Source organism: Panthera onca, chromosome A1 (genome assembly GCF_046562875.1).
Source record: "Panthera onca isolate mPanOnc1 chromosome A1, mPanOnc1 haplotype 2, whole genome shotgun sequence".
Classification (NCBI taxonomy): domain Eukaryota; kingdom Metazoa; phylum Chordata; class Mammalia; order Carnivora; family Felidae; genus Panthera; species Panthera onca.
In genome coordinates this window covers 26,810,309-26,824,452 of record NC_138339.1, presented here as the reverse complement: position 1 = coordinate 26,824,452, position 14,144 = coordinate 26,810,309, and the positions used below count along the sequence as shown (strand labels likewise).

Below are 14,144 nucleotides of genomic sequence, written 5' to 3'. Positions count from 1 at the left end.
TAGGTATACTACCCTATCTACCTAAAAATAACCCTATATCTTTGTGTCATTAAATATCTCCAACACCATCATTTTTAAGTAACTTCATAACAATCCATGTTATAGATATACATGATTTATTTGATCAATTTCTTGCAATTGGAAACTATTCATAATTGGACATTATTCCCTTATTTTAAAAAGTGCAATAAATACCATTTTGCTAATTTTTCTACATATCAAAGATTTCTCCTTAGAACAGATTTTTAGAATAAGATTCATTGGATGAAATGCACAATTAGATGAAATCTGACAGATATCTGCCGTTGTGTAACAACCATTATAACCATGATCTAGAACTTTCGTATTACTTCAAAAAGTTTCCTTTTGCCATTTGCAGTTCATCCCTTCTCCCCATTCCTTCATTAACTACTGACTTATTTTATTTATTTATTTTGGTCTGACTTCTGTTACTTAGCATAATGCTTTAGAGATTCATACATGCTGTGTGTTTATTGGTAGTCCTTTTCTTTCTTTTTTTTTTTTTTTTGTTGAGCAATATTCTATGAGTGCATCCCAAAATATTTATTCCATTTACCATTTGGTGAATATTTGTTTTTTTAATCTCCCAATTTTCAGCTATAATGAGTAAAGCTGCTCTGAATATATGAGCACACATCTTCATGAAAGCATATATCTTCATGAAGACATATAAATATTTAGAATCTTAGTTGCTGGGTCACATGTATGCTTAACTTTGCAAGAAATCCAAATTTATGAGCATTTCAGTTGTCCTACATTCTTGCCAATTCTTGGGTATTGTCAGTCTTTTTGATTTTAGAAGTTCTAGGGTCCTAGAGTATGAGTGGTATATTCGATTATGGTTTTAATTGCATTTCCCTGATGACTAATGAGGTTGAGCAGTTTTTGCCATTCATATATGTACTTTGGTGAAATATCTGCAAAATCTTTGTTCCTTTTATTGTTGTCATTTTCTTCTTAATGAATTGTAACCAGTTTAAAAATATAATTTGGGTAAGAGTCTTCATTAGATACAGGTTCTGCAAATATCTGCTCCAATAATTGTTTGTGGCTTCCCTTTTCATTTTCTTAACAGAAGGGCCTTTCTTTGGAAGGACAAATGTTTTCAATTTTAACGAAATCCAATTTTTTCTATTTTTAAATATTTTATGCTTTTTGTAACCAATTTTAAAAGCTTTGCTTAACAAAAGGTCACTAAGATATTCTCTTATGATTTCTTCCGGAAATTTTATAGTAGCTTTTATTAAAACTATGTTTGGTTCCATAATCCATTTCAAGTTAATTTTTGTATATTGGAGAATGTAAAGAGTTTTCTTTTTTGCATATGGATATTCAGTTATTTCAGCATCATTTGTTAAAAAGATTTCCTTTCCTTCACTGAATTGCCTTGGAACATTTGTTGAAAATCAATTGGCTATATATATGAAGGTCTCTTTGTGAAATTTTAATTCTGTTACTTTGATCAGTATGTTTAACTTTATGCCAATACCATTCTCTCTTGTTTACTGTAGCATTATAGTAAGTCCTCAGATTAACTTTATCCTTTTTTTCCAAAATTATTTTGGCTACTTTAGTTCTTTCGTATTTCTATATAAATTTGTGGATCAGTTTGTCAGTTTCTAAAAGGTATCTTCTTGGGTTTTTTATGGGAATTTTATTGAATCTATAAATTAACTTAGAATTGCCATCTTAACAATATTGAGTATTCTGATCCATGGCCATAGTATATCTCTCAATTTATTTATGTCTTTTAAATTTTTTCAGCAATGTTTTATAGTTTTCTGTGGATAGATGATGCATATATTTTGTTGTTTATACCTAAGAATTTTATGGTTTGATGTTATTATAAATGATAATTTTAAGAATTTCCATTTACGGGGCGTCTGGGTGACTCAGTTGGTGATGCATTTGACTCTTGGTTTCGGCTCAGGTCATGATCTCATGGTTTTGTGGATTCGAGCCCCGTGTTGGGCTCCTTCATTCTGATGGGTGCAGAGCCTGCTTGGGATTCTCTGTCTCCTTCTCTCTCTGTCCCTTCCCTGCTTGCACTGTCTCTGTCTCTCTCAAAATAAATAAATAAACTTAAAAAAATTCCACTTACAATTGTTGCTGGTTGATAGAACACAATTGATTTTTAAAATATTGATCTCATAGGAGTGCCTGAGTGGCTCAGTCCTTTGAGCATCTAACTCTTGATTTAGGCTTGGGTCATGATAGCACGATTTGTGAGATCGAGCCCATGGTTTGTGGGATTCTCTCTCTCCCTCTCTCTGTCCCTCCCCTGCTCACACACGTGTGCTCCTTCTCTCTAAAAATAAATAAAAATAAAACTTAAAAAAAAATATTGACCTCATAAACTGCAAACTTGCTAAATTCACATATTAGTTCTAGTTTCTTTTAGGTAGATTCCTTAGGATTTTCTTTAGTCATGCTTTATTCAAATAAAGACAGTTTTATGTTTTCTTTCCAATCTGTATGCCTTTTATTTCTTTTTCTCCTTGAGGGAGAATAGGGCAGATACTTAAGCCATCTGGAATGGCTTGAGTGACAGGAGAGACAAGTGACCTTGGGATCAAGGGATGGGGCCAGGATAAGTATTACCTCTGGCCATTATTTGCGTGGTTTGAATATTCTGCTGGTGCCAAGGGAAAAAAATATGTGGGCCTTATGGCTTGTTCAGCTGTGGGGTAAAAGGGTAAACAAGAGAGGTAAGGCTTAGAAATTGTTAAAGATTCAACATCAAAACTGGAATCATTCTATTATAGTTTGATTTGCTAAAATAATTTTTAAAAATTGGAACATCAGCAACAGGAACTTCAAAGTTGGTGGTTTAGGAACAAGATGACTCCATTGGTTTGTGGTTTTAATTTCATCTAGATGGCCTTTAGGAACTTTAAGGAATTTAATAACATGGACAATAAGAAAATAATATTACCAACAGTATGCTGTCAACTGTAAGCTCCACCCGACCACCTAAAGACCCTTTCCCTACTTCATCTTTTCATCTGGCTTTATTTTATTTTATTTTATTTTATTTTATTTTATTTATTTTATTTATTATTATTATTGTCTTATTTTAGAGAGAGAGAACACGAGGGGGGAGAGGGGCAGAGGGAAAGAGAGAGAAAATTTTAAGCAGGCTCCATGCTCAGCACAGAGCCTGATGCAGAACTCGATCCCACGACCCTGGTATCATGACCTGAGCTGAAATCAAGAGTCAGATGCTCAACAGACTGAGCCACCCAAGCTCCCTTCATCTGGCTTTATTTTAAAAGGTGGGTGTAATCCCAGACAATTATTCTTTTGGCCATCAATTTTCATCTTTTTATCTGGCCAACCCCATCACTAATTGCTCAGTTGGGGAATCCAATAATTTTTTTTTCATTGTTTCATGCAGACTAGAAATACTAGTATCAGAGATGATTTTACCTATTACTAAATGAGTCTTCAATAACTTGATTTCCTGCTGTTGTTAGTAATAACTTCTCTCTCCTTTCCTTTCTCTCTTAAATTCAGAAAGCTCAGCACAGAGGCCAGCTCTGATCTCTTCACATTTGAAATCAACTCAGTACTTGCATTCTTGAACTTCCTCCAACCAAATTACTAGACGAATGTATTCCTGAGGCAACTGCTCTGGTGATTACACTGATTTTGCCTTTTTTCTGGTGACAGGTGTTAGGACCATGACAACTATGACTCACTGGGAAAAAAGAAATCCTAAATCAAATTCTGCCCAGGACATAGGCGTCCAGGCTGTCTGGTGTTTGCCATGTTTACTCGTGCTGCAGAAAGGAGATCTTGTTTTCCCAGTCATCACTTAGGGACACCCTCACCAGGCTGTCTGTCTGGCCTGCCTGGAGAATGCTGGAGATCTGATTTAATTCTTCCTGATTGCTAAGGGTAAAAGAGACCATGTCCCCCCGCCCCCAACCCCAACCCTGAGTGCAGTTAGCTTGCAGAGCAGCACCACTGGACTTGCATTCAAGGGTAGAATTTCTGTCATTAGTAGAGAGGTTAGCAGTTTCTGACCGGAGAGTGAGTAACACTAAAACTGTAAATACCTCAAATTTCTCTACCCTCCACAGATAAGATGTTTGGGAACAATGTGTCCTCAAGAACTTGGAATCTCACTAGGGGTATAAGATGGGTAAATGACTCATCTCAAAAGGATCTCTTAGTGTGAATTAAGAATCCTTATAGGAAAAGTAAAAACTATGGAATATAAAGTGATTGCTAATAAATAATAATAAAATAATATTTCACTACTATGTGGCAGATATCATAGTAGTATTATCACATACTGCAAAATAATTACTTTAATAATAATAATAATAATAATAATAATGATATCATCTAACATTTCTTGAACACCTACCATATGCCAGGCAGTACTAAGTGTTTTTATAGACTACTTCGTCATTATTCAAAGTAGGTGCAATTACCATCTCTATTTTTAGATAAGGAAACTGAGGCTCAGATGTATGAAGCAACTTGACCACGATTCCACTAATGATGAGTGGCATATCTGGGATTCTGAAAGTCAGAGTTATATTTCCCCCTCTTCTGTGTGATTACTCTGTAGACAAATGCCTACAGGATTTGAAATGGGATGGTGATCAGAGACAACTTCAGAGAAGAGGTCAAATGGGATGGCTTTGAAGAATTAGTTGGAATTGGGACAATGGAAACAGTTAGGAGAGAGGGGACCTAGCATTGCAGGTAGAAGACATAATGGATAAAGGCTCCGTGAGCATTGTTTTGTCTTTATTCTGTGAGCTCATCTCCCCAATGTCCCCTGCCTGTTCATACATCTTGGACAGGTATATGAACTACCGTATTGGGTTCTGACACGGTTGTTTTGTTAAGACCACTCTATCATGACTAGGTAATGGGATCCCTTCTAAAGGGGGATGGATTTCTGAGTACCTCATTTATGGAAGAGAACATTCTTCTGATGGAACGTTGATTCTCCCAGTTTTGGGGAGGGAACATCAGCTTCTTTCAAGTCTACATCTTTGTGAGTCTGGACTTTGAGATGGGTTCAAGGGCCTTACTGAGCGGTAAGGAAAGATTCTTACTTATATCTTGAGGCAGAGGGTTCATAGTAAGCAGTCTTCCCATAGAAGATATTTTGGAAGACACAGCTGAAGATATTCTAGAAGACAGATTATCTTGCTTCACTTACTCTACTTCCTTTTTGTAATGTGAGGACTTCAGCAAAGTTTTATTTAAATGCTTAAAATTGATCTTGGCAATGTTATGCCATTTGAGCCAAAACCAGTAAGGCCCCCTGAAGTCAGGGTGATGAGGGTAGCAGTAATCCATTCTCTCTCCCCAGCAGTATCTATATTATTACTAATCCCAACAGTATCTGTATCAACATACATTTTGAAAATACTGGCACTTGTATATGTGAGCTATTTTTTATGTATTTTACAGAAAGTGTAGTTTGTGCTTATGGATTTTCTGATATTTTTGCAGTAACTCTGAAGCTTCCCTCCCAGGTAAAGACACACACACAAACACATACCTATCTGCCTCCTAGCCTTAGTGACAGAGTTGTCTTATTATATATTTTACCAAATGCCTCATAGGAAATGGAGGGCTGAGGTTGCAGTAGGAAGGCCATCACAGCAATGACAGTCTTTTACAAGGTGCAGAGGCAGTGGCCACCTCCCTGCTTTCTACAAGTACATATCCCTGCTTTCTCTTCAGTACGTATTGGAGAAAGACCAAACTTCTTACTCAGGGATTTGAAAACTTCCCGGACAGAGCCTAAACGTCCATTTCTAGATTTTTTTTATTAGAATTTCCTTTACCAAATGCTTTCTTTTTCTGCCAACACTCATTTTTTCTCATTTCTACTTCTTGCTTTATATAAAATACCTCCTCGTGAAAATACCTGCCAGTCCCTCAAAGCCAGGTTCACCTCTTCCCTGAAGCCTTACCTGACTTGGTCCTCAGGCTGACTCTTACTTCCTGGTACCATTCATCTTGTTACTTAACTATACTCTTATTTTTCACTTACTTAGATTTACTTTGATTCAGTTCAGTTCATACTTGTTAGCACTTTCAGAGTACCACACAGCAGGCCAGTTTCCAGGATTATAAACAGAGTGAAAATTCTGTCTCTGCTACTAAGAAACTAAGTAGTTTCCTCTTATACATTTTAGATCCCCAACTTTACTGCGAGCATTTTATTTTTATATACCCTATTACATCAAGCAGATAGAAATAGTTTAAAAATACATTTGAATCGAGATAATAGGAAGTCACTGATGAGATCTCTCAGGGGTTATGTATTGAAAGTCTTAAATCTTAAAAATGATTGAATTCTGTGGCTGTAGATTTCCCTTTGACCATGGCAAGGTGGCTGATTAGAAGACAGTCAGGTATTGGCTCAACACTGAACCTGTTTAGGGAATCCACCCTAAGCTCAGGTGGAGGGTAGAAAGGCAAGCGATCTTTCCTTAGGGGTTCAAAGAGGGAGAGACTGATCAAAGAACACCGCAGAGCTAGACTATGAAGGGTCTGGGTGCCTAGCACCAGTTCACTGTGTTGTTTGTAATGTATGAATGCTGACAGAATCAGAAATGACTGGATTTGGGGTTTAAAGAAATGGATACCTCAATTTCTTCTTGGCTGCGTTATCTATATGTCCACTTTGGACTGCCTCTCTTCCACATCCTCTGTTGGGCACACCAGACTCTCCCAGCAATTCCCCGTAGGCTGGCAGAAGGGACTGCCCATGAGAAATGCCCAATAAAATATGTCACTTGACTTTAAGTTTTCCAATCGAATGACCCCAGTAGGATCAAGCGACTTTTCTCCCAAAGCACAGATGGCAATGGAGGAAGCAAGAAAAGCGGAGGGCCCTTGGCACACAAGCATTTCATTTATATCTTATCTTTGAGCAGTAAATCCCACCAACGCTCCAGTGTTCCACTTGTAGGAATACTCACACATACCCACTGAGAAGACCTGCCTTACCTTCCAAACTCATGTGTGACAGATGCAGAGGAATCAGGGGGGAAGAAGTGAACATTTCCATATCTCACTAGTGAAATAGTTAAAACTGGAGCAAAGCCATTCCGAATCAATAGCCCTTCTTGGCTGTCTGCCTTAGGGAAATTGCTTCAACTCCTTGAATTTCAGTTTCCTCACCTCACTTCTAAAATGTGGATAATAGTAACTATGCCACTAGAAGTTTTACTCAGGTGTTCAGTGTCATCTTGTTTGGTTTTAATGTTATAGAAAGATGGGAAGTTCAAAAGGTAATGTTCCTGTTCTCTGGCACATTCCACATGTCCTGTATTCAGGAGTTTTGTACTCCCTGGTTCCTAAAGGAATTACGTTTCTTTGTATATTAGGCATTCCCCTCTGCCAAGGCCATCACCACCCAGAGCTTTGTTTGGAAATCAGACATAGCTGTGGACAGGAAAGAGGAAATTAAGTGGCGGCTGATTTTTAGTTATCTCAGGTGGGTTAAGCAAAATTTGATTTGAATTAAAAAATTAAAAGCATGTGATAGTATTGGTACATCAGTGTTATGGAAGAAGTTCATATCGGAGTTAATGTAAGGGCTGAAATCAGCATATGTGAAAGTACCTAGCCCAGTGCCTGACTCAAGGCTGGTCTCAAAAAGTGCTTATTTCTCTTTTCTGCCTGTTTATTTGTACTTTGTTATTCAGGAAATGCCTGTCAGTTGAGCCATTTGAAATCCAAATATCTACCCTCTATTTAGACCAGCTATCAACAAACTGGATCACTTGTACCCCTAGTGTGCACAGAAACTCCTAGAGGGGTAGAGTGGGTTGAGAGAGATTTAGGGAATATGTTTCTAGATCCTCAAGCTCTACGTTTACTTTTTCCTATAATTGATCAGCCTGAATTAGATGTCATTCTAGGTCTCTTTCCCCATTTTCCTTTCATAATCACCTTTCTACCACTTGACAGAAGAGAGGCATACCTCCCACCATTTCTGAATCTTACTGAGTCAGAATACTGTGTTGCCTGGGGAGAGGTTCTCAAATAAAGCAAAAAACAGAAATGGGAAAAATATGTGTTGGCAGAAAAGGAGAGCATTTGGTAAAGGAAGGTGCAATGAAAAAAATCTAGAAAGAGAAATGTAGGCTCAATTTGTGAGGTTTTCAAATCCTTGGCTGAAGGATTTCTCCCATATGCACTGAAGAGTCTTTGTAGAAAGCAAGGAAGTTGCCAATGCCTCTGCATCTTGTAAAAGACTGTCATTGCTCTGATGGCCTTCCTATTGCAACGGAGCCCTACATTTCCCATGAGATATTTTGTAAAATATGTAATATATATTTTGTAACAAATATATATGTTATATGATATGTAGTATATATTGTGTTTATATATTATTACAAGATATATGTCTAGTAAAATTTTACTTTTTTATTCAATAATTATCAAATTTTGTAATATATTTATGTTGTTTGGAACAGTTTTGTGCTACTAATAATCTTGATGTGTAATTCAATCTAGAAGAAATTATAAACATAAGAGTATTATGGAAATAGGAAATTAAAAATATAAATATATATTTGAATAACATGTATACTTTTGTCGTAGAGAACTATGATAGGGTGATCAACAAAGCATGGAGATGTATTTCTTTTTTTTTTTCTTTCTTTTTTAAATGTTTACTCTGAGAGAGAGAGAGAGAGAGAGAGAGAGAGAGAGGAGTGGGGGAGGGGCAGAGAGAGAGAGAGAGAGAGACAGAATCCGAAGCAGTCTCCAGGCTCTGAGCTGTGAGCACAGAACCTGAAGTGGGGCTCGAACCCCTGGACTGCTAGGTCATGACCTGAGGGGAAGTCAAACGCATAACCAACTGAGCCACCCAGGTGCCCGGAGATATATTTCTTTGAACAAATTCTATGAGGGCATTCTCTTTGGTGACTAAAAAGTAACAGTGTGAAATATATGTTAAAAGCAGTGTTCATTTACCTACTTTCAAGTGGATGGATATCAAATCATTGTAGCATTTAGATTTCATTGGACAGATGTATAAAGAGAGTTTTGTTTTTATATGTTACTATTTACAATACACTGGAAATATCACCCTTTGCAATGATTTAAATTTATGATGAGAAATTTTAAAGGACAGAAGTTAAAAATGTGTGAATGGGTACTTAACTTTCAAACTTTGGAAGTAAATAATCCAAAAAATTTGAAGATTCCTATTACAGGTAGCGTGCAAAATGCAGTTTGGTTAAGGCTGGTGCTCTCCTTACAGTGGGTAGCCAGGAGTAGGTGGGGAGAAGTGGGGAGAAATGGGGAGCAGTGAAGCAGGGGAAATTGTACTACTATATGTAGTACAGTGGACCTACCATAGAGGGGCGCTGGAGGACTGGAAGACAGAGAGGCGTCGGCTGGGATGGGCGGGACACGAGTGGCTCTTGGAAAAAGCGCGGGGCAAGCAAAATGGCGGCCGTTCGACTGAAAGTGGCGGCTCCGCAGAGATTTGGCCAGGTTAATGACAGCGAATTGGTTTGGAGCAACAGCTGCTGTCAGGACAGGCTTCCAGCGAGATGGGACATGAAGGGGTTTCAGCCATGCCCCGTGGGTGAGTTGGAGTCAGTGCTAGTGGAAAGGCGTCTTTTTTTTTTTTTTTTTTTTTTCACTTGGGAGATGCGGAAAGGCCAGTTTCTGAACACTCATGGCTCAACTAACACAGAGCAGTCTGTGTGTCTTACACATAGAAGTGAGAACACCTCAGAATTTCACACACTACTTAGGAAAAGGTGGAAGGTGTTAGTTGGTTGCCATGAATGGGTTTGCCAACCGAAGAAGCCCAGGGACCCTTGGTGATTATGATGACATCCGTGTAAATACGAACTCGCTCTCCAAAGCCAATCGATATTTGGTTAATTCAACTTCTTAACTTTGGGAAAGAGGACTCATATCTCAGAGTTCTCTGATCTGCTGGGAAAGTAGGGGCTATTTTCCATGAAAGTAGTGACCTGGGAGAGTTCCTGCAAGGTTTCACAGATTATGGCACTGCAGAGACAGTTTCCTAAGTCTTGATTTCAGGTGTTCAGTTGCAGCTTGTTTATCAGATTTGAAACAAATCTAACTAGTCAAGTACAAACATAAAAATATCCCCAAAACAAAAGTACCTGTTTAGATTATCTCTAATTTCACATTATCTAAACCCTGATTTCTATTCCACGTTCTCCCTTTCTTTTAGTAAATGAGTGATCATATGATTTTATTTATATTTTGTAAATACTCCCAAGTTTCCCAGAAGCTACTTTTGCCTATAGAGGGAAGTCTAACTTTTTAGTCTGGTATCAGAGGCCTCCATAATTTGCCTCAATCTATATTTCTTATTTTATTTTCCATCATTTTCCCATGTGAAACAGCGGCTCAGTCTGGCTGTTTCACTGCCATCTGAATATTACATGAGGGTACAGTAAGAGCCAGATTAATATACAAACAAAGGATGGTAGAATATCACTTTTGATAAGGCGATAAAGGAAGGTTTCATAGAAGAGACGACATTTGAATTGATCTTTGACATGCTGGATTTTTTTTTTTTTAATTTTTTTTTTTTAACGTTTTTTCATTTTTGAGACAGAGAGAGCATGAATGGGGGAAGGTCAGAGAGAGAGGGAGACACAGAATCTGAAACAGGCTCCAGGCTCCGAGCTGTCAGCACAGAGCCCTATGCAGGGCTCGAACTCACGGACCGCGAGATCATGACGTGAGCCAAAGTCGGACGCCCAACCGACTGAGCCACCCAGGCGCCCCAACATGCTGGATTTTCAAGGCGTGGGCTTAGAGTAAAATACTGAGCTATTGGTGAGGAACTAGGTGTGGCCTAGCTTTCTAGGACGTTTACTCCAATAATGAAGACACCAGGAGGTGAGATACCATTTGGCCTTTTCTTATTACATATCGCACCACAGTGGTAAAATCGCCTACATTAGATGTATATTTAGGTCTCTTTCCACACATGGAGTTGTGAAGTAGAACTTTCTGAGATCTGATCCATTACTAGGCAGAATTTGGTATAGGACACTTCTGTTTAGTATCCTATTTGTATTGGTTTATTATTACTATAATCACAGAACAATTCCATTCTTATATTTCACCTACAGTACTTTAATATAGGTGTTATCCAGAGTACCCCTGGGCAGGATGGTGATTCAAGTTTTTTTGTCAGCCTGAGATTAAAAAAAAAAAAAAAAAGACCCTGAACAAGGAACCTGAGAGTACAGATTCTAGATCTGGCACTGCTACTGATGCTAATAAAAACAAGATAATTATTTTTCCCCTCAATTTCTGCACCGGGGAAAATATACAATAATAACTTCCTTGCCTATTTGTAAAAGTGCAGTAAATATATGCAAAAATATTTCCAAGGAATTAAAAAAATCGCTAAAATGTAAAGGATCAAATTCCAGGCTCTTTGTTTTCTCTGAAGGTATAATTAGGAAATCTGAAAAACAGCCATTTATTTAAATGCATTAGGTGCTATAGGTAAAGACCATGAGAGCTGGGACTTTGTTTCTCTTATATTTCCAGTGCCTAAATAGTGTCCGTCACATAGTAGGTATTCATTGTATGTTTCTAGAATGAAGGAATGAACAAGTGACTGGAGGCATTCAGGGGCCTCCTTCTAGCTGGCTGACCTGGCCGCCAAAGCTCTGTGTCCAGGTGTCTGGCTGAGTGGAGTCTATGAACTGTGTGTTTGCTTAAGGATATCCTGCTTCCACCTGCTTTTCTCCCTCACTGTTTTATAATGGTAATAGATAACATTGCTTGGGGACCAAATCTGTGCTAAAAGCTGTGAGGTGCTTTACATAAACGATCGGTAATCCTCATAATCCTGAAAAGATGTGCATCCTTATTTTAAACATCAGAAACTCATGCTCAGAGAAACTAAGTAATATACTAAAAATCATAGCTCATGCATCAATTTGGATAGGCTAGGTTATGCTGTAGTGGTAAACAACCTACACATCTCAGTGACTTAAAATAAACAAAGGTTTATTTTTTGTTTCTGTCACATGTTCACAGTGAGTCAGCAGGAGGGCCCTGCTCAATGTAGTGGGGTCATTGATGTAGCAGAGCCGCAACCATCACAACTCTTGCTATACCACAGGAAAAGGCATCTCTACAGAGTGTCATACCAGCCATAAAAGCTTGGCCTAGAAGTGACATACATCCCTTCTTCTCACAAAACATTTGCCGGGGTTCGTCATATGACTCCACCTAACCATAGGCAAGCTAGGAAGTGTAGTCCTATCATATGCCTGGAAGATAGAGTGAGAAATTTGGGAGGCAGTGCAAATGACTACCAGCTCTAGTAAGTGGAAGGCTTGGTTTCTGAATCCAAAAATTATCTGACTCCAAAGCCAGATTTCACAAAACTGCATTGCTTTACTCAGTTTACCTAGAATTCTGGAATTGTGAAATATCTATATCATTTGACTTTCTGTTGCTTTTCAGTGAGGGTTGTCTTCTTGAAGCAACCTAGGCTGAATCTTCCTGAACTGAGAATAACTCTTCCTTCTCAGTTGTCATAAGGTGAATCACGACCCCTTTAGCCTTTGGCAGATGAGGACTTGAAAGGCAGACCCTCTGGGGTAGGCACTGTCCCCAACCATGCTCTCTTCTGCTTGTGTATCTGTAGCGGAAATGTTATTAACATCATGTTTTGCTATTCTAGTTCCACAGCTGCTGGAGTGACTTAGCAGTTGGCTAGGCATACCCTGAACTACAGAAGATGTATGCTGGGCCAGAAGCAGGCCTTCTTCCTGCAGACTTGGAAGGAGCTGATGACAAAGGCCTGCCAACAGTGCTGTGACTGTAAGTTAGGATCATTCACATTTCCATCTTTGTAGGCAGCCTGTGATGTGAATTTGGAGGCTCCCCAGCAAAGAGCCATGAATTAGAAGTCAAGAGCTTTGAAGTCATTCCTGGCTCTATCATCACTAGTTGTGTGACCTTGGGCAAGTAATTTAATCTCTCAGAAGTCTGAGTTTTCTATCTGGAAAAAGAATATCAATTCCAACATCCAGGTTTTTAAGATGAAAACTGCCAATTTGTGCAAAATGTGAATGGCTGACATCTGAACAACACTTAATATTTTACAGAGCTTTTCTTCTGCTACCCTGCTATGCAGACATAATTACTGTGATTTCCTCATTGAAGAAACTCAGTCTTGTAGGATCAGGTGAATTGCCCAAGGTCTCACAATTAATAAATAGCAGAGGTAGGACTTGAACATGTCTTCTGTCTCCAAATATGATATTCTTTTCCCTGATCTGAGTCATTGACTAGGATGATCCACAGGATGTGAAAAAGAACATACAAGTAAAGAGAATGGGTAACAAAGAGAAAAACAGTAGATTTGAACTCTTGAAGATGAAGTTTGAATCCATTTATTGGTTTATAGTCCTGGAAAAGCCACTTCCTCTCCTCCCCTCCCCTCCCTCTTTCTTTCTTTCTTTCTTTCTTTCTTTCTTTCTTTCTTTCTTTCTTTCTTTCATGTTTGGCAAAAGTAGGTAGGGCTTATAGTTATCTGGTGCACACTGATATAGCCATACTGAATATTAAAATATTGAAATCCTTCTGTATTGTTTGATGAATAGCTACTCTAACTGGCCCCTCCTTTAAGATCCCCACCTATCTCCTCTTTTAGTAATAAAAACATCAGTGTGGGGCTCAGCAGGAGGCATTAAGGACCCACTTCATTACAGGGCTATGGTTGGTCCCAAGCTATATTCATTGCTAAATATTTTTAATATGATTGATGAGTGGGGACAATAGTCATGTTCTTCCCAACTTCAGTGGGCTGCTCTTGAAGATCAGATAATATAAAACAGTGAAGATGGCATACCAGCTGTAAACCTTAAGGGCAATGTTTTTTAAAATATCATAGCAATGGTCTCTGGAAACAGAATTCTGTTGTATTGAAAATATCACATAGGTTTTTACCTTGGTGAGATTTGTTGCCTATTAGCCTATTCAAGATTCTGAGACATAAAGGAACTTATTTAAAATTTTTAACTTTGAATTTCCTAATAGTTGAGAATAGAGCTCATTTCCTCCACTATAATACACTTCTCACATCCTCTGCTAATTTTGTGAAT

At 38.2% G+C, this 14,144-nt stretch overlaps 1 long non-coding RNA gene across 6 annotated transcripts in view; it reads left to right on the top strand.

The window, feature by feature from the left end:
• Positions 1 to 14,144, top strand: part of LOC144615952 (uncharacterized) — a 547,072-nt gene that overhangs the window by 32,057 nt on the left and 500,871 nt on the right. For 5 of the 6 annotated variants that reach the window (XR_013554718.2, XR_013554719.2, XR_013554720.2 and 2 more), the window contains exon 3: positions 12,719 to 12,858. This is a non-coding gene — a long non-coding RNA (uncharacterized LOC144615952). Of the gene's footprint in view, positions 1 to 9,436; positions 9,608 to 12,718; positions 12,859 to 14,144 lie in introns of those variants that run through there. The other variant, XR_013554724.2, reaches the window with a different exon arrangement.